Source organism: Stenella coeruleoalba, assembly GCF_951394435.1.
Source record: "Stenella coeruleoalba genome assembly, chromosome: 7".
NCBI classification, from domain to species: Eukaryota; Metazoa; Chordata; class Mammalia; order Artiodactyla; family Delphinidae; genus Stenella; species Stenella coeruleoalba.
Genome location: NC_137153.1, coordinates 2311921 through 2335326, shown reverse-complemented (window position 1 = coordinate 2335326; position 23406 = coordinate 2311921). Strand labels below are relative to the sequence as shown.

Genomic DNA, 23406 nt, shown 5'->3' with positions numbered 1-23406 from the left:
TGTATTACTGATATCTTATGATGTTTCTTTTTCTGTGTGACTTATTTCAGTTAGAATCATCATACCTGAATCCACTCATTGTGATGCTAAGGGCCTGATGACACAGATTTCATTGCTGAGTGATATTGCTTTGTAAGTAAATACCACAACTTCTTTATCCATTTTTCACTTTCTGCGATGTTGAACTTGTACTGTAAACGAGGTTCTTGTAAACAGAGCTGTTCCAAACTTTGGGGTGGCTGTGTCTTTTTGATTTTAATTTCCCTAAGCTATAGGACCCTAAGTGGCAGTGCCCTAGGCTCTGTTGCTTTGTTTTTTAGATGTTTCAGGAAACACCATACACTTCTCCCGAGTGGTTGTTGGCAATTTACATCCCGCCCATCAGCATAACAAGGCTCCCAGTTCTCCATGGCCTGTCCTGCCTTTCTGGATTTTACACTTTTTTCAGATGGCCCTTTTGACCGGGGGGAAGTGAGACTTCATTGTAGTGCAGATTTCCTTTGCAAGCTTGCTTGGTTGGCCAAAAAGGGCGTATGCGTTTTTTCCTGAATATATTCAGGAAAAAACGCATACGCCCTTTTTGGCCAAGTGCATCATTGTGGACGTTTTGCCTCTTTTCCTATGCTTTCAATGCAACTCCAGTCTACCTCCTGAAATCGGTTTCCTGCAATTCTGCCCCACTTTCAAGTCCTCTTGGCAGCCTTACTTCAGTCTATTTTTGGACGATAGCTGTCATTTATAACTCTGCAGGTTTGTGAATTACAGTGCCCCTGAGCTCCTTTCTTCAACTCGCTTTCTTGTGACCTGGCCGCAACACCGCAGGATGGCTTCAGGCCCTAATCTGGTTCTGGCACGGCACGTTGAGCCTTTGGTTAATTCCTCTTCCTGGTGGGAAATGAGAGTTAAATTTGCCCGTCCAGACACCTCCAGCTAGTCTCTCATTGGTTCTCGCTATTCCTGTTCATCTTCCGCAGAAATTGCAAACTGGGCCAAACAGGAGGTTAAAGGGACTGACTCTCCAAGTCGGGAGAGTGTTAGTAAAGCATCTGGAATGTTGCACCCGAGTACCAGGGGGGGAAAACTGAGACATATTTGAACACGTCTCACGTTCACATGGTTGATCATACTCTGGGTTCCATATGCATGTTTTAGCTGAAGGAAGAATACCTTAAACCTGGAGAGTTAAGACCCGTGCAAAGGGTACCATGCAATATGACTTCAAAGGGTCTTCATTTGCACATGAACCTCTCCAATCCTATCACTGCTGTGTTTATGCCCCTGTACACATGCTTGATTATCTTTCGGAGACATAGCAATCCATAGGTTTTAAGATACTTACTAGTCAGGTATATTCTTAGGCGTTTAATATGGGGTGTTGAGTCCATTTCGTTGAGCAAGGAGTAGCTCTTGTCTATTCCATATTTGGCTTAAGGAACTTTATCTGTGCTCATTTCAATCTCTGGTTTTATGCAGCACCCCAACTCACCTTTCCCCTTAAGCAAGCATAAGTTGGTTTTCTAAATTTGAGACCCTGTTCTGTTCTGTAATTCAGTTCCTGTGTAGCCAAGTTTACATTCCGTGTATTACTGATATCTTATGATGTTTCTTTTTCTGTGTGACTTATTTCAGTTAGAATCATCATAACTGAATACACTCATTGTGATGCTAAGGGCCTGATGACACAGATTTCATTGCTGAGTGATATTGCTTTGTAAGTAAATACCACAACTTCTTTATCCATTTTTCACTTTCTGCAATGTTGAACTTGTACTGTAAACGAGGTTCTTGTAAACAGAGCCATTCCAAACTTTGGGGTGGCTGTGTCTTTTTGATTTTAATTTCCCTAAGCTATAGGACCATAAGTGGAAGTGCCCTAGGTTCTGTTGCTTTGTTTTTTAGATGTTTCAGGAAACACCATACACTTCTCCCGAGTGGTTGTTGGCAATTTACATCCCGCCCATCAGCATAACAAGGCTCCCAGTTCTCCATGGCCTGTCCTGCCTTTCTGGATTTTACACTTTTTTCAGATGGCCCTTTTGACCAGGGGGAAGTGAGACTTCATTGTAGTGCAGATTTCCTTTGCAAGCTTGCTTGGTTGGCCAAAAAGGGCGTATGCGTTTTTTCCGGAATATATTCAGGAAAAAACGCATACGCCCTTTTTGGCCAAGTGCATCATTGTGGATGTTCTGCCTCTTTTCTTATGCTTTCAATGCAATTCCAGTCTACCTCCTGAAATTGGTTTCCTGCAATTCTGCCCCGCTTTCAAGTCCTCTTGGCAGCCTTACTTCAGTCTATTTTTGGACGATAGCTGTCATTTATAACTCTGCAGGTTTGTGAATTACAGTGCCCCTGAGCTCCTTTCTTCAACTCGCTTTCTTGTGAGCTGGCCGCAACACCGCAGGATGGCTTCAGGCCCTAATCTGGTTCCGGTACGGCACGCTGAGCCTTTGGTTATTTCCTCTTCCTGGTGGGAAATGAGAGTTAAATTTGCCCGTCCAGACACCTCCAGCTAGCCTCTTATTGGTTCTCGCTATTCCTGTTCATCTTCCGCAGAAATTGCAAACTGGGCCAAACAGGAGGTTAAAGGGACTGACTCTCCAAGACGGGAGAGTGTTAGTAAAGCGTCTGGAATGTTGCACCCGAGTACCAGGGTACGAAAACTGAGACATATTTGAACACGTCTCCCGATCACATGGTTGATCATACTCTAGGTTCCACATGCATGTTTTAGCTGAAGGAAGAATACCTTAAACCTGGAGAGTTGAGACCCGTGGAATGGGTACCATGCAATATGACTTCAAAGGGTCTTCATTTGCTCACCGAACATCTCCAATCCTATCACTGCTGCGTTTATGCCCCTGGACACATGCTTGATTCTCTTTCGGAGACATAGCAATCCATAGGTTTTAAGATAATTACTAGTCAGGTACATTCTTAGGCGTTTAATATGCGGTGTTGAGTCCATTTCGTTGAGCAAGGAGTAGCTCTTGTCTATTCCATATTTGGCTTAAGGAACTTTATCTGTGCTCATTTCAATCTCTGGTTTTATGCAGCACCCCAACTCACCTTTCCCCTTAAGCAAGCATAAGTTGGTTTTCTAAATTTGAGACCCTGTTCTGTTCTGTAATTCAGTTCCTGTGTAGCCAAGTATACATTCCGTGTATTACTGATATCTTATGATGTTTCTTTTTCTGTGTGACTTATTTCAGTTAGAATCATCATACCTGAATCCACTCATTGTGCTGCTAAGGGCCTGATGACATAGATTTCATTGCTGAGTGATATTGCTTTGTAAGTAAATACCACAACTTCTTTATCCATTTTTCACTTTCTGCAATGTTGAACTTGTACTGTAAACGAGGTTCTTGTAAACAGAGCTGTTCCAAACTTTGGGGTGGCTGTGTCTTTTTGATTTTAAATTCCCTAAGCTATAGGACCATAATTGGAAGTGCCTAGGCTCTGTTGCTTTGTTTTTTAGATGTTTCAGGAAACACCATACACTTCTCCCGAGTGGTTGTTGGCAATTTACATCCCGCCCATCAGCATAACAAGGCTCCCAGTTCTCCATGGCCTGTCCTGCCTTTCTGGATTTTACACTTTTTTCAGATGGCCCTTTTGACCAGGGGGAAGTGAGACTTCATTGTAGTGCAGATTTCCTTTGCAAGCTTGCTTGGTTGGCCAAAAAGGGCGTATGCGTTTTTTCTGGAATATATTCAGGAAAAAACGCATACGCCCTTTTTAGCCAAGTGCATCATTGTGGATGTTCTGCCTCTTTTCTTATGCTTTCAATGCAATTCCAGTCTACCTCCTGAAATTGGTTTCCTGCAATTCTGCCCCGCTTTCAAGTCCTCTTGGCAGCCTTACTTCAGTCTATTTTTGGACGATAGCTGTCATTTATAACTCTGCAGGTTTGTGAATTACAGTGCCCCTGAGCTCCTTTCTTCAACTCGCTTTCTTTTGAGCTGGCCGCAACACCGCAGGATGGCTTCAGGCCCTAATCTGGTTCCGGTACGGCACGCTGAGCCTTTGGTTATTTCCTCTTCCTGGTGGGAAATGAGAGTTAAATTTGCCCGTCCAGACACCTCCAGCTAGCCTCTTATTGGTTCTCGCTATTCCTGTTCATCTTCCGCAGAAATTGCAAACTGGGCCAAACAGGAGGTTAAAGGGGCTGACTCTCCAAGTGGGGAGAGTGTTAGTAAAGCATCTGGAATGTTGCACCCGAGTACCAGGGGAGGAAAACTGAGACATATTTGAACACGTCTCCCGATCACATGGTTGATCATACTCTGGGTTCCACATGCATGTTTTAGCTGAAGGAAGAATACCTAAAACCTGGGTAGTTGAAACCCGTGGAATGGGTACCATGCAATATGACTTCAAAGGGTCTTCATTTGCTCACCGAACCTCTCCAATCCTATCACTGCTGCGTTTATGCCCCTGTACACATGCTTGATTCTCTTTCGGAGACATAGCAATCTATAGGTTTTAAGATACTTACTAGTCAGGTACATTCTTAGGCGTTTAATATGCGGTGTTGAGTCCATTTTGTTGAGCAAGGAGTAGCTCTTGTCTATTCCATATTTGGCTTAAGGAACTTTATCTGTGCTCATTTCAATCTCTGGTTTTATGCAGCACCCCAACTCACCTTTCCCCTTAAGCAAGCATAAGTTGGTTTTCTAAATTTGAGACCCTGTTCTGTTCTGTAATTCAGTTCCTGTGTAGCCAAGTTTCCATTCCGTGTATTACTGATATCTTATGATGTTTCTTTTTCTGTGTGACTTTTTTCAGTTAGAATCATCGTACCTGAATCCACTCATTATGCTCCTACGGGCCTGATGACATAGATTTCATTGCTGAGTGATACTGCATTGTACGTAAGTACCACAAGTTCTTTATCCATTTTTCACTTTCTGTGATATTGAACTTGTACGGTAAACGAGGTTCTTGTAAACAGAGGCGTCCCAAACTTTGGGGTGGCTGTGTCTTTTTGATTTTAATTTCCCTAAGCTATAGGACCATAAGTGGAAGTGCCCTAGGCTCTGTTGCTTTGTTTTTTAGATGTTTCAGGAAACACCATACACTTCTCCTGAGTGTCTGTTGGCAATTTACATCCCGCCCATCAGCATAACAAGGCTCCCAGTTCTCCATGGCCTGTCCTGCCTTTCTGGATTTTACACTTTTTTCAGATGACCCTTTTGACCGGGGGGAAGTGAGACTTCATTGTCGTGCAGATTTCCTTTGCAAGCTTGCTTGGTTGGCCAAAAAGGGCGTATGCGTTTTTTCCTGAATATATTCAGGAAAAAACGCATACGCCCTTTTTGGCCAAGTGCATCATTGTGGACGTTCTGCCTCTTTTCCTATGCTTTCAATGCAATTCCAGTCTACCTCCTGAAATCGGTTTCCTGCAATTCTGCCCCGCTTTCAAGTCCTCTTGGCAGCCTTACTTCAGTCTATTTTTGGACGATAGCTGTCATTTATAACTCTGCAGGTTTGTGAATTACAGTGCCCCTGAGCTCCTTTCTTCAACTCGCTTTCTTGTGAGCTGGCCGCAACACCGCAGGATGGCTTCAGGCCCTAATCTGGTTCCGGCACGGCACGCTGAGCCTTTGGTTAATTCCTCTTCCTGGTGGGAAATGAGAGTTAAATTTGCCCGTCCAGACACCTCCAGCTAGTCTCTCATTGGTTCTCGCTATTCCTGTTCATCTTCCGCAGAAATTGCAAACTGGGCCAAACAGGAGGTTAAAGGGACTGACTCTCCAAGTGGGGAGAGTGTTAGTAAAGCGTCTGGAATGTTGCACCCGAGTACCAGAGTACGAAATCTGAGACATATTTGAACACGTCTTCCGATCACATGGTTGATCATACTCTAGGTTCCACATGCATGTTTTAGCTGAAGGAAGAATACCTTAAACCTGGGTAGTTGAAACCCGTGGAATGGGTACCATGCAATATGACTTCAAAGGGTCTTCATTTGCTCACCGAACATCTCCAATCCTATCACTGCTGCGTTTATGACCCTGTACACATGCTTGATTCTCTTTCGGAGACATAGCAATCCATAGGTTTTAAGATACTTACTAGTCAGGTACATTCTTAGGCGTTTAATATGGGGTGTTGAGTCCATTTCGTTGAGCAAGTAGTAGCTCTTGTCTATTCCATATTTGGCTTAAGGAACTTTATCTGTGCTCATTTCAATCTCTGGTTTTATGCAGCACCCCAACTCACCTTTCCCCTTAATTAAGCTGAAGTTGGTTTTCTAAATTTGAGACCCTGTTCTGTTCTGTAATTCAGTTCCTGTGTAGCCAAGTTTACATTCCGTGTATTACTGATATCTTATGATGTTTCTTTTTCTGTGTGACTTATTTCAGTTAGAATCATCATACCTGAATCCACTCATTGTGATGCTAAGGGCCTGATGACACAGATTTCATTGCTGAGTGATATTGCTTTGTAAGTAAATACCACAACTTCTTTATCCATTTTTCACTTTCTGCGATGTTGAACTTGTACTGTAAACGAGGTTCTTGTAAACAGAGCTGTTCCAAACTTTGGGGTGGCTGTGTCTTTTTGATTTTAATTTCCCTAAGCTATAGGACCCTAAGTGGCAGTGCCCTAGGCTCTGTTGCTTTGTTTTTTAGATGTTTCAGGAAACACCATACACTTCTCCCGAGTGGTTGTTGGCAATTTACATCCCGCCCATCAGCATAACAAGGCTCCCAGTTCTCCATGGCCTGTCCTGCCTTTCTGGATTTTACACTTTTTTCAGATGGCCCTTTTGACCGGGGGGAAGTGAGACTTCATTGTAGTGCAGATTTCCTTTGCAAGCTTGCTTGGTTGGCCAAAAAGGGCGTATGCGTTTTTTCCTGAATATATTCAGGAAAAAACGCATACGCCCTTTTTGGCCAAGTGCATCATTGTGGACGTTTTGCCTCTTTTCCTATGCTTTCAATGCAACTCCAGTCTACCTCCTGAAATCGGTTTCCTGCAATTCTGCCCCACTTTCAAGTCCTCTTGGCAGCCTTACTTCAGTCTATTTTTGGACGATAGCTGTCATTTATAACTCTGCAGGTTTGTGAATTACAGTGCCCCTGAGCTCCTTTCTTCAACTCGCTTTCTTGTGACCTGGCCGCAACACCGCAGGATGGCTTCAGGCCCTAATCTGGTTCTGGCACGGCACGTTGAGCCTTTGGTTAATTCCTCTTCCTGGTGGGAAATGAGAGTTAAATTTGCCCGTCCAGACACCTCCAGCTAGTCTCTCATTGGTTCTCGCTATTCCTGTTCATCTTCCGCAGAAATTGCAAACTGGGCCAAACAGGAGGTTAAAGGGACTGACTCTCCAAGTCGGGAGAGTGTTAGTAAAGCATCTGGAATGTTGCACCCGAGTACCAGGGGGGGAAAACTGAGACATATTTGAACACGTCTCACGTTCACATGGTTGATCATACTCTGGGTTCCATATGCATGTTTTAGCTGAAGGAAGAATACCTTAAACCTGGAGAGTTAAGACCCGTGCAAAGGGTACCATGCAATATGACTTCAAAGGGTCTTCATTTGCACATGAACCTCTCCAATCCTATCACTGCTGTGTTTATGCCCCTGTACACATGCTTGATTATCTTTCGGAGACATAGCAATCCATAGGTTTTAAGATACTTACTAGTCAGGTATATTCTTAGGCGTTTAATATGGGGTGTTGAGTCCATTTCGTTGAGCAAGGAGTAGCTCTTGTCTATTCCATATTTGGCTTAAGGAACTTTATCTGTGCTCATTTCAATCTCTGGTTTTATGCAGCACCCCAACTCACCTTTCCCCTTAAGCAAGCATAAGTTGGTTTTCTAAATTTGAGACCCTGTTCTGTTCTGTAATTCAGTTCCTGTGTAGCCAAGTTTACATTCCGTGTATTACTGATATCTTATGATGTTTCTTTTTCTGTGTGACTTATTTCAGTTAGAATCATCATAACTGAATACACTCATTGTGATGCTAAGGGCCTGATGACACAGATTTCATTGCTGAGTGATATTGCTTTGTAAGTAAATACCACAACTTCTTTATCCATTTTTCACTTTCTGCAATGTTGAACTTGTACTGTAAACGAGGTTCTTGTAAACAGAGCCATTCCAAACTTTGGGGTGGCTGTGTCTTTTTGATTTTAATTTCCCTAAGCTATAGGACCATAAGTGGAAGTGCCCTAGGTTCTGTTGCTTTGTTTTTTAGATGTTTCAGGAAACACCATACACTTCTCCCGAGTGGTTGTTGGCAATTTACATCCCGCCCATCAGCATAACAAGGCTCCCAGTTCTCCATGGCCTGTCCTGCCTTTCTGGATTTTACACTTTTTTCAGATGGCCCTTTTGACCAGGGGGAAGTGAGACTTCATTGTAGTGCAGATTTCCTTTGCAAGCTTGCTTGGTTGGCCAAAAAGGGCGTATGCGTTTTTTCCGGAATATATTCAGGAAAAAACGCATACGCCCTTTTTGGCCAAGTGCATCATTGTGGATGTTCTGCCTCTTTTCTTATGCTTTCAATGCAATTCCAGTCTACCTCCTGAAATTGGTTTCCTGCAATTCTGCCCCGCTTTCAAGTCCTCTTGGCAGCCTTACTTCAGTCTATTTTTGGACGATAGCTGTCATTTATAACTCTGCAGGTTTGTGAATTACAGTGCCCCTGAGCTCCTTTCTTCAACTCGCTTTCTTGTGAGCTGGCCGCAACACCGCAGGATGGCTTCAGGCCCTAATCTGGTTCCGGTACGGCACGCTGAGCCTTTGGTTATTTCCTCTTCCTGGTGGGAAATGAGAGTTAAATTTGCCCGTCCAGACACCTCCAGCTAGCCTCTTATTGGTTCTCGCTATTCCTGTTCATCTTCCGCAGAAATTGCAAACTGGGCCAAACAGGAGGTTAAAGGGACTGACTCTCCAAGACGGGAGAGTGTTAGTAAAGCGTCTGGAATGTTGCACCCGAGTACCAGGGTACGAAAACTGAGACATATTTGAACACGTCTCCCGATCACATGGTTGATCATACTCTAGGTTCCACATGCATGTTTTAGCTGAAGGAAGAATACCTTAAACCTGGAGAGTTGAGACCCGTGGAATGGGTACCATGCAATATGACTTCAAAGGGTCTTCATTTGCTCACCGAACATCTCCAATCCTATCACTGCTGCGTTTATGCCCCTGGACACATGCTTGATTCTCTTTCGGAGACATAGCAATCCATAGGTTTTAAGATAATTACTAGTCAGGTACATTCTTAGGCGTTTAATATGCGGTGTTGAGTCCATTTCGTTGAGCAAGGAGTAGCTCTTGTCTATTCCATATTTGGCTTAAGGAACTTTATCTGTGCTCATTTCAATCTCTGGTTTTATGCAGCACCCCAACTCACCTTTCCCCTTAAGCAAGCATAAGTTGGTTTTCTAAATTTGAGACCCTGTTCTGTTCTGTAATTCAGTTCCTGTGTAGCCAAGTATACATTCCGTGTATTACTGATATCTTATGATGTTTCTTTTTCTGTGTGACTTATTTCAGTTAGAATCATCATACCTGAATCCACTCATTGTGCTGCTAAGGGCCTGATGACATAGATTTCATTGCTGAGTGATATTGCTTTGTAAGTAAATACCACAACTTCTTTATCCATTTTTCACTTTCTGCGATGTTGAACTTGTACTGTAAACGAGGTTCTTGTAAACAGAGGCGTCCCAAACTTTGGGGTGGCTGTGTCTTTTTGATTTTAATTTCCCTAAGCTATAGGACCATAAGTGGCAGTGCCCTAGGCTCTGTTGCTTTGTTTTTTAGATGTTTCAGGAAACACCATACACTTCTCCCGAGTGTCTGTTGGCAATTTACATCCCGCCCATCAGCATAACAAGGCTCCCAGTTCTCCATGGCCTGTCCTGCCTTTCTGGATTTTACACTTTTTTCAGATGGCCCTTTTGACCGGGGGGAAGTGAGACTTCATTGTAGTGCAGATTTCCTTTGCAAGCTTGCTTGGTTGGCCAAAAAGGGCGTATGCGTTTTTTCCTGATTATATTCAGGAAAAAACGCATACGCCCTTTTTGGCCAAGTGCATCATTGTGGACGTTCTGCCTCTTTTCCTATGCTTTCAATGCAATTCCAGTCTACCTCCTGAAATCGGTTTCCTGCAATTCTGCCCCGCTTTCAAGTCCTCTTGGCAGCCTTACTTCAGTATATTTTGGACGATAGCTGTCATTTATAACTCTGCAGGTTTGTGAATTACAGTGCCCCTGAGCTCCTTTCTTCAACTCGCTTTCTTGTGAGCTGGCCGCAACACCGCAGGATGGCTTCAGGCCCTAATCTGGTTCCGGCCCGGCATGCTGAGCCTTTGGTTAATTCCTCTTCCTGGTGGGAAATGAGAGTTAAATTTGCCCGTCCAGACACCTGCAGCTAGCCTCTCATTGGTTCTCGCTATTCCTGTTCATCTTCCGCAGAAATTGCAAACTGGGCCAAACAGGAGGTTAAAGGGACTGACTCTCCAAGTCGGGAGAGTGTTAGTAAAGAGTGTGGAGTGTTGCACCCGAGTACCAGGGTAGGAAAACTGAGACATATTTGAACACGTCTCCCGTTCACATGGTTGATCATACTCTGGGTTCCACATGCATGTTTTAGCTGAAGGAAGAATACCTTAAACCTGGAGAGTTGAGACCCGTGGAATGGGTACTGTGCAATATGACTTCAAAGGGTCTTCATTTGCTCACCGAACCTCTCCAATCCTATCACTGCTGCATTTATGCCCCTGTACACACGCTTGATTCTCTTTTGGAGACATAGCAATGCCTAGGTTTTAAGATACTTACTAGTCAGGTACATTCTTAGGCGTTTAATATGGGGTTTTGAGTCCATTTCGTTGAGCAAGGAGTAGCTCTTGTCTATTCCATATTTGGCTTAAGGAACTTTATCTGTGCTCATTTCAATCTCTGGTTTTATGCAGCAACCCAACTCACCTTACCCCTTAAGCAAGCATAAGTTGGTTTTCTAAATTTGAGACCCTGTTCTGTTTTGGAATGCAGTTCCTGTGTAGCCAAGTTTACATTCCGTGTATTACTGATATCTTATGATGTTTCTTTTTCTGTGTGACTTATTTCAGTTAGAATCATCGTACCTGAATCCACTCATTATGCTGCTATGGGCCTGATGACATAGATTTCATTGCTGAGTGATACTGCATTGTACGTAAGTACCACAAGTTCTTTATCCATTTTTCACTTTCTGTGATATTGAACTTGTACGGTAAACGAGGTTCTTGTAAACAGAGGCGTCCCAAACTTTGGGGTGGCTGTGTCTTTTTTATTTTAATTTCCCTAAGCTATAGGACCATAAGTGGAAGTGCCCTAGGCTCTGTTGCTTTGTTTTTTAGATGTTTCAGGAAACACCATACACTTCTCCCGAGTGTCTGTTGGCAATTTACATCCCGCCCATCAGCATAACAAGGCTCCCAGTTCTCCATGGCCTGTCCTGCCTTTCTGGATTTTACACTTTTTTCAGATGGCCCTTTTGACCGGGGGGAAGTGAGACTTCATTGTAGTGCAGATTTCCTTTGCAAGCTTGCTTGGTTGGCCAAAAAGGGCGTATGCGTTTTTTCCTGAATATATTCAGGAAAAAACGCATACGCCCTTTTTGGCCAAGTGCATCATTGTGGACGTTCTGCCTCTTTTCCTATGCTTTCAATGCAATTCCAGTCTACCTCCTGAAATCGGTTTCCTGCAATTCTGCCCCGCTTTCAAGTCCTCTTGGCAGCCTTACTTCAGTCTATTTTTGGACGATAGCTGTCATTTATAACTCTGCAGGTTTGTGAATTACAGTGCCCCTGAGCTCCTTTCTTCAACTCGCTTTCTTGTGAGCTGGCCGCAACACTGCAGGATGGCTTCAGGCCCTAATCTGATTCCGGCACGGCATGCTGTGCCTTTGGTTAATTCCTCTTCCTGGTGGGAAATGAGAGTTAAATTTGCCCGTCCAGACACCTCCAGCTAGTCTCTCATTGGTTCTCGCTATTCCTGTTCATCTTCCGCAGAAATTGCAAACTGGGCCAAACAGGAGGTTAAAGGGACTGACTCTCCAAGACGGGAGAGTGTTAGTAAAGCGTCTGGAATGTTGCACCCGAGTACCAGGGTACGAAAACTGAGACATATTTGAACACGTCTCCCGATCACATGGTTGATCATACTCTAGGTTCCACATGCATGTTTTAGCTGAAGGAAGAATACCTTAAACCTGGGTAGTTGAAACCCGTGGAATGGGTACCATGCAATATGACTTCAAAGGGTCTTCATTTGCTCACCGAACCTCTCCAATCCTATCACTGCTGCGTTTATGCCCCTGTACACATGCTTGATTCTCTTTCGGAGACATAGCAATCCATAGGTTTTAAGATACTTACTAGTTAGGTACATTCTTAGGCGTTTAATATGGGGTGTTGAGTCCATTTCGTTGAGCAAGGAGTAACTCTTGTCTATTCCATATTTGGCTTAAGGAACTTTATCTGTGCTCATTTCAATCTCTGGTTTTATGCAGCACCCAAACTCACCTTTACCCTTAAGCAAGCATAAGTTGGTTTTCTAAATTTGAGACCCTGTTCTGTTCTGTAATTCAGTTCCTGTGTAGCCAAGTTTACATTCCGTGTATTACTGATATCTTATGATGTTTCTTTTTCTGTGTGACTTATTTCAGTTAGAATCATCATACCTGAATCCACTCATTGTGCTGCTAAGGGCCTGATGACACAGATTTCATTGCTGAGTGATATTGCTTTGTAAGTAAATACCACAACTTTTTTATCCATTTTTCACTTTCTGCGATGTTGAACTTGTACTGTAAACGAGGTTTTTGTAAACAGAGCCGTTCCAAAATTTGGGGTGGCTGTGTCTTTTTGATTTTAAATTCCCTAAGCTATAGGACCATAATTGGAAGTGCCTAGGCTCTGTTGCTTTGTTTTTTAGATGTTTCAGGAAACACCATACACTTCTCCCCAGTGGTTGTTGGCAATTTACATCCCGCCCATCAGCATAACAAGGCTCCCAGTTCTCCATGGCCTGTCCTGCCTTTTTGGATTTTACCCTTTTTTCAGATGGCCCTTTTGACCAGGGGGAAGTGAGACTTCATTGTAGTGCAGATTTCCTTTGCAAGCTTGCTTGGTTGGCCAAAAAGGGCGTATGCGTTTTTTCCTGAATATATTCAGGAAAAAACGCATACGCCCTTTTTGGCCAAGTGCATCATTGTGGATGTTCTGCCTCTTTTCTTATGCTTTCAATGCAATTCCAGTCTACCTCCTGAAATTGGTTTCGTGCAATTCTGCCCCGCTTTCAAGTCCTCTTGGCAGCCTTACTTCAGGCTATTTTTGGACGATAGCTGTCATTTATAACTCTGCAGGTTTGTGAATTTCAGTGCCCCTGAGCTCCTTTCTTCAACTCGCTTTCTTTTGAGCTGGCCGCAACACCGCAGGATGGCTTCAGGCCCTAATCTGGTTCCGGTACGGCACGCTGAGCCTTTGGTTATTTCCTCTTCCTGGTGGGAAATGAGAGTTAAATTTGCCCGTCCAGACACCTCCAGCTAGCCTCTTATTGGTTCTCGCTATTCCTGTTCATCTTCCGCAGAAATTGCAAACTGGGCCAAACAGGAGGTTAAAGGCGCTGACTCTCCAAGTGGGGAGAGTGTTAGTAAAGCATCTGGAATGTTGCACCCGAGTACCAGGGGAGGAAAACTGAGACATATTTGAACACGTCTCCCGTTCACATGGTTGATCATACTCTGGGTTCCACATGCATGTTTTAGCTGAAGGAAGAATACCTAAAACCTGGGTAGTTGAAACCCGTGGAATGGGTACCATGCAATATGACTTCAAAGGGTCTTCATTTGCTCACCGAACCTCTCCAATCCTATCACTGCTGCGTTTATGCCCCTGTACACATGCTTGATTCTCTTTCAGAGACATAGCAATCTATAGGTTTTAAGATACTTACTAGTCAGGTACATTCTTAGGCGTTTAATATGCGGTGTTGAGTCCATTTCGTTGAGCAAGGAGTAGCTCTTGTCTATTCCATATTTGGCTTAAGGAACTTTATCTGTGCTCATTTCAATCTCTGGTTTTATGCAGCACCCCAACTCACCTTTCCCCTTAAGCAAGCATAAGTTGGTTTTCTAAATTTGAGACCCTGTTCTGTTCTGTAATTCAGTTCCTGTGTAGCCAAGTTTCCATTCCGTGTATTACTGATATCTTATGATGTTTCTTTTTCTGTGTGACTTATTTCAGTTAGAATCATCGTACCTGAATCCACTCATTATGCTGCTATGGGCCTGATGACATAGATTTCATTGCTGAGTGATACTGCATTGTACGTAAGTACCACAAGTTCTTTATCCATTTTTCACTTTCTGTGATATTGAACTTGTACGGTAAACGAGGTTCTTGTAAACAGAGGCGTCCCAAACTTTGGGGTGGCTGTGTCTTTTTGATTTTAATTTCCCTAAGCTATAGGACCATAAGTGGAAGTGCCCTAGGCTCTGTTGCTTTGTTTTTTAGATGTTTCAGGAAACACCATACACTTCTCCCAAGTGGTTGTTGGCAATTTACATCCCGCCCATCAGCATAACAAGGCTCCCAGTTCTCCATGGCCTGTCCTGCCTTTCTGGATTTTACACTTTTTTCAGATGGCCCTTTTGACCGGGGGGAAGTGAGACTTCATTGTCGTGCAGATTTCCTTTGCAAGCTTGCTTGTTTGGCCAAAAAGGGCGTATGCGTTTTTTCCTGAATATATTCAGGAAAAAACGCATACGCCCTTTTTGGCCAAGTGCATCATTGTGGACGTTCTGCCTCTTTTCCTATGCTTTCAATGCAATTCCAGTCTACCTCCTGAAATCGGTTTCCTGCAATTCTGCCCCGCTTTCAAGTCCTCTTGGCAGCCTTACTTCAGTCTATTTTTGGACGATAGCTGTCATTTATAACTCTGCAGGTTTGTGAATTACAGTGCCCCTGAGCTCCTTTCTTCAACTCGCTTTCTTGTGAGCTGGCCGCAACACTGCAGGATGGCTTCAGGCCCTAATCTGGTTCCGGCACGGCACGCTGAGCCTTTGGTTAATTCCTCTTCCTGGTGGGAAATGAGAGTTAAATTTGCCCGTCCAGACACCTCCAGCTAGTCTCTCATTGGTTCTCGCTATTCCTGTTCATCTTCCGCAGAAATTGCAAACTGGGCCAAACAGGAGGTTAAAGGGACTGACTCTCCAAGACGGGAGAGTGTTAGTAAAGCGTCTGGAATGTTGCACCCGAGTACCAGAGTACGAAATCTGAGACATATTTGAACACGTCTTCCGATCACATGGTTGATCATACTCTAGGTTCCACATGCATGTTTTAGCTGAAGGAAGAATACCTTAAACCTGGGTAGTTGAAACCCGTGGAATGGGTACCATGCAATATGACTTCAAAGGGTCTTCATTTGCTCACCGAACATCTCCAATCCTATCACTGCTGCGTTTATGCCCCTGTACACATGCTTGATTCTCTTTCGGAGACATAGCAATCCATAGGTTTTAAGATACTTACTAGTCAGGTACATTCTTAGGCGTTTAATATGCGGTGTTGAGTCCATTTCGTTGAGCAAGGAGTAGCTCTTGTCTATTCCATATTTGGCTTAAGGAACTTTATCTGTGCTCATTTCAATCTCTGGTTTTATGCAGCACCCCAACTCACCTTTCCCCTTAAGAAAGCATAAGTTGGTTTTCTAAATTTGAGACCCTGTTCTGTTCTGTAATTCAGTTCCTGTGTAGCCAAGTTTAAATTCCGTGTATTACTGATATCTTATGATGTTTCTTTTTCTGTGTGACTTATTTCAGTTAGAATCATCATACCTGAATCCACTCATTGTGCTGCTAAGGACCTGATGACATAGATTTCATTGCTGAGTGATATTGCTTTGTAAGTGAATACCACAACTTCTTTATCCATTTTTCACTTTCTGCGATGTTGAACTTGTACTGTAAACGAGGTTCTTGTAAACAGAGCCGTTCCAAACTTTGGGGTGGCTGTGTCTTTTTGATTTTAAATTCCCTAAGCTATAGGACCATAATTGGAAGTGCCTAGGCTCTGTTGCTTTGTTTTTTAGATGTTTCAGGAAACACCATACACTTCTCCGGAGTGGTTGTTGGCAATTTACATCCCGCCCATCAGCATAACAAGGCTCCCAGTTCTCCATGGCCTGTCCTGCCTTTCTGGATTTTACCCTTTTTTCAGATGGCCCCTTTGACCAGGGGGAAGTGAGACTTCATTGTAGTGCAGATTTCCTTTGCAAGCTTGCTTGGTTGGCCAAAAAGGGCGTATGCGTTTTTTCTGGAATATATTCAGGAAAAAACGCATACGCCCTTTTTGGCCAAGTGCATCATTGTGGATGTTCTGCCTCTTTTCTTATGCTTTCAATGCAATTCCAGTCTACCTCCTGAAATTGGTTTCCTGCAATTCTGCCCCGCTTTCAAGTCCTCTTGGCAGCCTTACTTCAGTCTATTTTTGGACGATAGCTGTCATTTATAACTCTGCAGGTTTGTGAATTACAGTGCCCCTGAGCTCCTTTCTTCAACTCGCTTTCTTTTGAGCTGGCCGCAACACCGCAGGATGGCTTCAGGCCCTAATCTGGTTCCGGTACGGCACGCTGAGCCTTTGGTTATTTCCTCTTCCTGGTGGGAAATGAGAGTTAAATTTGCCCGTCCAGACACCTCCAGCTAGCCTCTTATTGGTTCTCGCTATTCCTGTTCATCTTCCGCAGAAATTGCAAACTGGGCCAAACAGGAGGTTAAAGGCGCTGACTCTCCAAGTGGGGAGAGTGTTAGTAAAGCGTCTGGAATGTTGCACCCGAGTACCAGGGTACGAAATCTGAGACATATTTGAACACGTCTTCCGATCACATGGTTGATCATACTCTAGGTTCCACATGCATGTTTTAGCTGAAGGAAGAATACCTTAAACCTGGGTAGTTGAAACCCGTGGAATGGGTACCATGCAATATGACTTCAAAGGGTCTTCATTTGCTCACCGAACATCTCCAATCCTATCACTGCTGCGTTTATGCCCCTGTACACATGCTTGATTCTCTTTCGGAGACATAGCAATCCATAGGTTTTAAGATACTTACTAGTCAGGTACATTCTTAGGCGTTTAATATGGGGTGTTGAGTCCATTTCGTTGAGCAAGGAGTAGCTCTTGTCTATTCCATATTTGGCTTAAGGAACTTTATCTGTGCTCATTTCAATCTCTGGTTTTATGCAGCACCCCAACTCACCTTTCCCCTTAATTAAGCTGAAGTTGGTTTTCTAAATTTGAGACCCTGTTCTGTTCTGTAATTCAGTTCCTGTGTAGCCAAGTTTACATTCCGTGTATTACTGATATCTTATGATGTTTCTTTTTCTGTGTGACTTATTTCAGTTAGAATCATCATACCTGAATCCACTCATTGTGATGCTAAGGGCCTGATGACACAGATTTCATTGCTGAGTGATATTGCTTTGTAAGTAAATACCACAACTTTTTTATCCATTTTTCACTTTCTGCGATGTTGAACTTGTACTGTAAACGAGGTTCTTGTAAACAGAGCCGTTCCAAACTTTGGGGTGGCTGTGTCTTTTTGATTTTAATTTCCCTAAGCTATAGGACCCTAAGTGGCAGTGCCCTAGGCTCTGTTGCTTTGTTTTTTAGATGTTTCAGGAAACACCATACACTTCTCCCGAGTGGTTGTTGGCAATTTACATCCCGCCCATCAGCATAACAAGGCTCCCAGTTCTCCATGGCCTGTCCTGCCTTTCTGGATTTTACACTTTTTTCAGATGGCCCTTTTGACCGGGGGGAAGTGAGACTTCATTGTAGTGCAGATTTCCTTTGCAAGCTTGCTTGGTTGGCCAAAAAGGGCGTATGCGTTTTTTCCTGAATATATTCAGGAAAAAACGCATACGCCCTTTTTGGCCAAGTGCATCATTGTGGACGTTTTGCCTCTTTTCCTATGCTTTCAATGCAACTCCAGTCTACCTCCTGAAATCGGTTTCCTGCAATTCTGCCCCACTTTCAAGTCCTCTTGGCAGCCTTACTTCAGTCTATTTTTGGACGATAGCTGTCATTTATAACTCTGCAGGTTTGTGAATTACAGTGCCCCTGAGCTCCTTTCTTCAACTCGCTTTCTTGTGACCTGGCCGCAACACCGCAGGATGGCTTCAGGCCCTAATCTGGTTCTGGCACGGCACGTTGAGCCTTTGGTTAATTCCTCTTCCTGGTGGGAAATGAGAGTTAAATTTGCCCGTCCAGACACCTCCAGCTAGTCTCTCATTGGTTCTCGCTATTCCTGTTCATCTTCCGCAGAAATTGCAAACTGGGCCAAACAGGAGGTTAAAGGGACTGACTCTCCAAGTCGGGAGAGTGTTAGTAAAGCATCTGGAATGTTGCACCCGAGTACCAGGGGGGGAAAACTGAGACATATTTGAACACGTCTCCCGTTCACATGGTTGATCATACTCTGGGTTCCACATGCATGTTTTAGCTGAAGGAAGAATACCTTAAACCTGGAGAGTTAAGACCCGTGCAAAGGGTACCATGCAATATGACTTCAAAGGGTCTTCATTTGCACATGAACCTCTCCAATCCTATCACTGCTGTGTTTATGCCCCTGTACACATGCTTGATTATCTTTCGGAGACATAGCAATCCATAGGTTTTAAGATACTTACTAGTCAGGTATATTCTTAGGCGTTTAATATGGGGTGTTGAGTCCATTTCGTTGAGCAAGGAGTAGCTCTTGTCTATTCCATATTTGGCTTAAGGAACTTTATCTGTGCTCATTTCAATCTCTGGTTTTATGCAGCACCCCAACTCACCTTTCCCCTTAAGCAAGCATAAGTTGGTTTTCTAAATTTGAGACCCTGTTCTGTTCTGTAATTCAGTTCCTGTGTAGCCAAGTTTACATTCCGTGTATTACGGATATCTTATGATGTTTCTTTTTCTGTGTGACTTATTTCAGTTAGAATCATCGTACCTGAATCCACTCATTATGCTGCTACGGGCCTGATGACATAGATTTCATTGCTGAGTGATACTGCATTGTACGTACGTACCACAAGTTCTTTATCCATTTTTCACTTTCTGTGATATTGAACTTGTACGGTAAACGAGGTTCTTGTAAACAGAGGCGTCCCAAACTTTGGGGTGGCTGTGTCTTTTTGATTTTAATTTCCCTAAGCTATAGGACCATAAGTGGAAGTGCCCTAGGCTCTGTTGCTTTGTTTTTTAGATGTTTCAGGAAACACCATACACTTCTCCCGAGTGTCTGTTGGCAATTTACATCCCGCCCATCAGCATAACAAGGCTCCCAGTTCTCCATGGCCTGTCCTGCCTTTCTGGATTTTACACTTTTTTCAGATGGCCCTTTTGACCGGGGGGAAGTGAGACTTCATTGTCGTGCAGATTTCCTTTGCAAGCTTGCTTGGTTGGCCAAAAAGGGCGTATGCGTTTTTTCCTGAATATATTCAGGAAAAAACGCATACGCCCTTTTTGGCCAAGTGCATCATTGTGGACGTTCTGCCTCTTTTCCTATGCTTTCAATGCAATTCCAGTCTACCTCCTGAAATCGGTTTCCTGCAATTCTGCCCCGCTTTCAAGTCCTCTTGGCAGCCTTACTTCAGTCTATTTTTGGACGATAGCTGTCATTTATAACTCTGCAGGTTTGTGAATTACAGTGCCCCTGAGCTCCTTTCTTCAACTCGCTTTCTTGTGAGCTGGCCGCAACACCGCAGGATGGCTTCAGGCCCTAATCTGGTTCCGGCACGGCACGCTGAGCCTTTGGTTAATTCCTCTTCCTGGTGGGAAATGAGAGTTAAATTTGCCCGTCCAGACACCTCCAGCTAGTCTCTCATTGGTTCTCGCTATTCCTGTTCATCTTCCGCAGAAATTGCAAACTGGGCCAAACAGGAGGTTAAAGGGACTGACTCTCCAAGACGGGAGAGTGTTAGTAAAGCGTCTGGAATGTTGCACCCGAGTACCAGAGTACGAAATCTGAGACATATTTGAACACGTCTTCCGATCACATGGTTGATCATACTCTAGGTTCCACATGCATGTTTTAGCTGAAGGAAGAATACCTTAAACCTGGGTAGTTGAAACCCGTGGAATGGGTACCATGCAATATGACTTCAAAGGGTCTTCATTTGCTCACCGAACATCTCCAATCCTATCACTGCTGCGTTTATGCCCCTGTACACATGCTTGATTCTCTTTCGGAGACATAGCAATCCATAGGTTTTAAGATACTTACTAGTCAGGTACATTCTTAGGCGTTTAATATGCGGTGTTGAGTCCATTTCGTTGAGCAAGGAGTAGCTCTTGTCTATTCCATATTTGGCTTAAGGAACTTTATCTGTGCTCATTTCAATCTCTGGTTTTATGCAGCACCCCAACTCACCTTTCCCCTTAAGAAAGCATAAGTTGGTTTTCTAAATTTGAGACCCTGTTCTGTTCTGTAATTCAGTTCCTGTGTAGCCAAGTTTAAATTCCGTGTATTACTGATATCTTATGATGTTTCTTTTTCTGTGTGACTTATTTCAGTTAGAATCATCATACCTGAATCCACTCATTGTGCTGCTAAGGACCTGATGACATAGATTTCATTGCTGAGTGATATTGCTTTGTAAGTGAATACCACAACTTCTTTATCCATTTTTCACTTTCTGCGATGTTGAACTTGTACTGTAAACGAGGTTCTTGTAAACAGAGCCGTTCCAAACTTTGGGGTGGCTGTGTCTTTTTGATTTTAAATTCCCTAAGCTATAGGACCATAATTGGAAGTGCCTAGGCTCTGTTGCTTTGTTTTTTAGATGTTTCAGGAAACACCATACACTTCTCCGGAGTGGTTGTTGGCAATTTACATCCCGCCCATCAGCATAACAAGGCTCCCAGTTCTCCATGGCCTGTCCTGCCTTTCTGGATTTTACCCTTTTTTCAGATGGCCCCTTTGACCAGGGGGAAGTGAGACTTCATTGTAGTGCAGATTTCCTTTGCAAGCTTGCTTGGTTGGCCAAAAAGGGCGTATGCGTTTTTTCTGGAATATATTCAGGAAAAAACGCATACGCCCTTTTTGGCCAAGTGCATCATTGTGGATGTTCTGCCTCTTTTCTTATGCTTTCAATGCAATTCCAGTCTACCTCCTGAAATTGGTTTCCTGCAATTCTGCCCCGCTTTCAAGTCCTCTTGGCAGCCTTACTTCAGTCTATTTTTGGACGATAGCTGTCATTTATAACTCTGCAGGTTTGTGAATTACAGTGCCCCTGAGCTCCTTTCTTCAACTCGCTTTCTTTTGAGCTGGCCGCAACACCGCAGGATGGCTTCAGGCCCTAATCTGGTTCCGGTACGGCACGCTGAGCCTTTGGTTATTTCCTCTTCCTGGTGGGAAATGAGAGTTAAATTTGCCCGTCCAGACACCTCCAGCTAGCCTCTTATTGGTTCTCGCTATTCCTGTTCATCTTCCGCAGAAATTGCAAACTGGGCCAAACAGGAGGTTAAAGGCGCTGACTCTCCAAGTGGGGAGAGTGTTAGTAAAGCGTCTGGAATGTTGCACCCGAGTACCAGGGTACGAAATCTGAGACATATTTGAACACGTCTTCCGATCACATGGTTGATCATACTCTAGGTTCCACATGCATGTTTTAGCTGAAGGAAGAATACCTTAAACCTGGGTAGTTGAAACCCGTGGAATGGGTACCATGCAATATGACTTCAAAGGGTCTTCATTTGCTCACCGAACATCTCCAATCCTATCACTGCTGCGTTTATGCCCCTGTACACATGCTTGATTCTCTTTCGGAGACATAGCAATCCATAGGTTTTAAGATACTTACTAGTCAGGTACATTCTTAGGCGTTTAATATGGGGTGTTGAGTCCATTTCGTTGAGCAAGGAGTAGCTCTTGTCTATTCCATATTTGGCTTAAGGAACTTTATCTGTGCTCATTTCAATCTCTGGTTTTATGCAGCACCCCAACTCACCTTTCCCCTTAATTAAGCTGAAGTTGGTTTTCTAAATTTGAGACCCTGTTCTGTTCTGTAATTCAGTTCCTGTGTAGCCAAGTTTACATTCCGTGTATTACTGATATCTTATGATGTTTCTTTTTCTGTGTGACTTATTTCAGTTAGAATCATCATACCTGAATCCACTCATTGTGATGCTAAGGGCCTGATGACACAGATTTCATTGCTGAGTGATATTGCTTTGTAAGTAAATACCACAACTTTTTTATCCATTTTTCACTTTCTGCGATGTTGAACTTGTACTGTAAACGAGGTTCTTGTAAACAGAGCCGTTCCAAACTTTGGGGTGGCTGTGTCTTTTTGATTTTAATTTCCCTAAGCTATAGGACCCTAAGTGGCAGTGCCCTAGGCTCTGTTGCTTTGTTTTTTAGATGTTTCAGGAAACACCATACACTTCTCCCGAGTGGTTGTTGGCAATTTACATCCCGCCCATCAGCATAACAAGGCTCCCAGTTCTCCATGGCCTGTCCTGCCTTTCTGGATTTTACACTTTTTTCAGATGGCCCTTTTGACCGGGGGGAAGTGAGACTTCATTGTAGTGCAGATTTCCTTTGCAAGCTTGCTTGGTTGGCCAAAAAGGGCGTATGCGTTTTTTCCTGAATATATTCAGGAAAAAACGCATACGCCCTTTTTGGCCAAGTGCATCATTGTGGACGTTTTGCCTCTTTTCCTATGCTTTCAATGCAACTCCAGTCTACCTCCTGAAATCGGTTTCCTGCAATTCTGCCCCACTTTCAAGTCCTCTTGGCAGCCTTACTTCAGTCTATTTTTGGACGATAGCTGTCATTTATAACTCTGCAGGTTTGTGAATTACAGTGCCCCTGAGCTCCTTTCTTCAACTCGCTTTCTTGTGACCTGGCCGCAACACCGCAGGATGGCTTCAGGCCCTAATCTGGTTCTGGCACGGCACGTTGAGCCTTTGGTTAATTCCTCTTCCTGGTGGGAAATGAGAGTTAAATTTGCCCGTCCAGACACCTCCAGCTAGTCTCTCATTGGTTCTCGCTATTCCTGTTCATCTTCCGCAGAAATTGCAAACTGGGCCAAACAGGAGGTTAAAGGGACTGACTCTCCAAGTCGGGAGAGTGTTAGTAAAGCATCTGGAATGTTGCACCCGAGTACCAGGGGGGGAAAACTGAGACATATTTGAACACGTCTCCCGTTCACATGGTTGATCATACTCTGGGTTCCACATGCATGTTTTAGCTGAAGGAAGAATACCTTAAACCTGGAGAGTTAAGACCCGTGCAAAGGGTACCATGCAATATGACTTCAAAGGGTCTTCATTTGCACATGAACCTCTCCAATCCTATCACTGCTGTGTTTATGCCCCTGTACACATGCTTGA

At 43.7% G+C, this 23406-nt stretch overlaps 1 long non-coding RNA gene across 13 annotated transcripts in view; it reads left to right on the top strand.

The window, feature by feature from the left end:
- The window catches only part of LOC307189637, a 2307304-nt gene that overhangs the window by 1703420 nt on the left and 580478 nt on the right, over window positions 1-23406 (top strand). The window contains exon 11 of one of the 13 annotated variants that reach the window (XR_013829242.1): window positions 1634-1691. The exons of the other annotated variants lie outside the window; for them this stretch is intronic. This is a non-coding gene — a long non-coding RNA (uncharacterized lncRNA). Of the gene's footprint in view, window positions 1-1633; window positions 1692-23406 lie in introns of those variants that run through there. 13 annotated transcript variants of the gene reach the window in all.